The following is a 3,023-nucleotide window of genomic DNA, read 5'->3' as shown; positions in this document are numbered from 1 at the left end:
AAAAAAAAAAAAAATTATTGACGAGCCAAAGAGCTCTTGTTTATGTGTGTTTTGTTTATGTTTATTATATTTATTACATTAGAAATTATAAAAATATGGATTTAATACTTTTCCTTCCTTCTTCCCTCCCTCCCTCCCTCCTTTCTTTCTTTCTTTCTTTTTTTTCTCAGAGTCTTAGTCTCCCCCAGGTAAAGTGCTGTGGTGTCTTACCTCACAACCTCAAACTCCTGTGCTCAGGTGATCTCCTGCCTCAGCCTCCCAAATAGCTGGATGCCCACCACAACACCTGGCTGGTTTTTCTATTTTTAGTAGAGATAGTGTTTGCTCTTTTTTAGTCTGGTCTTGAACTCCTGAACTCAAGCAATCTACCCAAATGGGCCTCCCAGAATGAAAGGAATACAGGCATTAAAAAAAAGAAGAAGAAGATAGCTCAGCACCTGTAGTTCAGCGGCTAGGGTGCCAGCCACATGCACTGGAGCTGGTGGGTTCGAATCCAGCCTGGGCCTCCCAAACAATGACAATTACAACCAAAAAATAGCCGGGCATTGGGGCAGGTGCACGTAGTCCCAGCTACTTGGGAGGCTGAGGCAAGAGAATTGCTTGAGCCCAAGAGTTTGAGGTTGCTGTGAGCTGTGACGCCATGGCACTCTACTGAGGGTGACAAAGTGAGACTCTGTCTCAAAAAACAAAAAAAGTACTGCATGTGAATTTCCAATTTAGTTACACAGAATAGTAAAAAGATTTGTTTTCAGGGTCAAGTTTTGATAAAATTACTAATTTGTACTGTTTTATCAAGGACATTCTCCTTTTTTGAGACAGAGTCTCACTATGTTGCCCTCGGTAGTGTGCTATGGCGTCACAGCTCACAGCAACCTCTAACTCTTGGCTTAAGTGATTCTCTTACCTCAATCTCCCAAGTAGCTGGTACTATAGGCGCTCGCCACAATGCCCAGCTATTTTTTTTTTTTTTTTTTTTTGGTTGTAGTTATCGTTGTTTGGCAGGCCTGCGCCAGGTTCGAACCTACCACCTCCGGTATATATGGCTGGCTCCCTAGCGGCTGAGCTACAGGCACCGAGCCCATCCAGGACATTCTCAAGTGAAACTTCTTCCTTTTTCCACCCTCTTCTCCTTTATTACCGAGAGTGTTTGGCAGTGGAGAATACTTGCCAGTGGCAGTGATTCAAGAAAGTACCAGTAGTTTTACAGTTTCACGCTCTATCAGTGCAATGTCAGCACAGTGAAAAAGGCAAATATTGTTTAGAAAATAGTTTTGACCTCATGGACCACCTGAAAGTATCTCAGGGGCCCTTACTACCATAGATGCTTCTTCGCACCTTCTTTTTTCACTGAATATATTCTGGGAATCACTCTTATCAATTTATAGAAATTATCCCTACTAATTTATTCTTATAGTTGCATACTACTCCACTGTTGGATATACCATAGTTCACTTAATTACTTTTTCATCTGTGGGCATTTTGAGTACAATTATAAACAGTGCCATAATTAACCAATTTTTTTTTTTTTTCAGTTTTGGCTGAAGCAGGTTTGAACCGGCCACCTCCAGCATATGGGGCTGACACCCTACTCCTTTGAGCCACAGGCACCGCCCAATTAACCAATCTTATTCATGCATATTTTTATAGTACTGTAGCTTCAGAACAACTTTCTAAAAGTGTAATTGTCTGGGCACAGTGGCTCGCACCTATAATCCTAGCATTCTGGAGGCCAAAGTGGATAGATTTGCTTGAGCTCGCTAGTTGGAGACCAGCCTCAGTAAGAGCAAGACCAGTCTCTAAAAACAGTAGGTGCCTGTGGTCCCAGCTACTTGGGAGGTTCAGGCAAGAGTTTGAGGTTACTGTGAGCTGTGACACCAGAGAACTCAACAGAGTGAAACTCCGTCTTAAATAAATAAATAAATAGTGTAATTGTTGTGTGAAGAAATAACCGTGTGTTTTTTTCAATATTGCCAAATTCCACTTCACACAGATTATACCAATTTGCATTTCCACTAGCAATGAATGGAAGTGTTCATCTCTTTCCCTATATAGCCTTAGCAACAAAGTATAATACAGAAGATAGACATATAGGCAAAGCTGAGCTACATTTCTTATTGTGAAGACTCCGAAATCAGGACTGAGGTCCCAGTCTGTCTCTGGATACTCAAAGTTGGGGCCTGCTCAGTCACATCCAGCCTCATACCAACCAAGTAGACATAAAGATATATGAAAAACACAAAAACAACCCCCCCCCCCAAAACCCACTTAGTTCCTCCAACACAGAATGCTGCTGTAAGTGATGGAATCAGCGGCAGATTCCCGGGAGGACAGCAGTTTGGTGTCCTCAGAGAGTTCAGTTTCACAAGATTGCCCCCCACTTTTGTTGTCAATCATACTTCTGACTGACTGGCTATAAATTGGTGTTCACGATGACCCCCCCTCCCATTTCATTAATTTGCTAAAGTGGCCCACAGAGCTCAAGGAAACACTCATGTTTACTTGTTTATTATAAAGGACCAGCCAGATGGAAAAGATGCACAGGAGGTGGGAGCTTCTGTGCACTCAGGGCAAGTCAGCCATGCTCAGCAGTGATGGGAAGGTCTCAAGCTTTCCAATGCTTGTCCTCTTGGGTTTTTCCAGAAGCTTTATTATGTAGGCATGATTGATTACATCATTGGCCATTGGTAATCAACTCAACTTTCAGGTTGTCTCTCTTCCCCAAAAGATTGGGGATTGGCTGAAAGTTCTAACCCCCATCGTATGGTTGGGTGCCCTGGCAAGCATATTCCGAAGCTATCCTAGAGCCCCAGCCAAAGATCAACTCATTAGCATATAGAACGGCACTTATCCCTGGGGGGTTCCGAGGATTTTAGGACTTCTGTGCCTGGAAACAAGAACTATGGTTTGCAGAAGCAGATACTAGAATGACCTCAGTTACTGATGGCTTCTCTATTTCCTCTTCCAGATCCTTGGCTGAACTTCTAGCCTTTGGATTACAGTAAAGACCATTTAAAAGGGAGAAG

This window comes from Otolemur garnettii, unplaced genomic scaffold (genome assembly GCF_000181295.1).
Source record: "Otolemur garnettii isolate 467f Iridium unplaced genomic scaffold, OtoGar3 scaffold00213, whole genome shotgun sequence".
Lineage (NCBI taxonomy): Eukaryota > Metazoa > Chordata > Mammalia > Primates > Galagidae > Otolemur > Otolemur garnettii.
The sequence above is the reverse complement of the archived record's forward strand: the minus strand, read 5'-3'. Positions refer to the sequence as shown.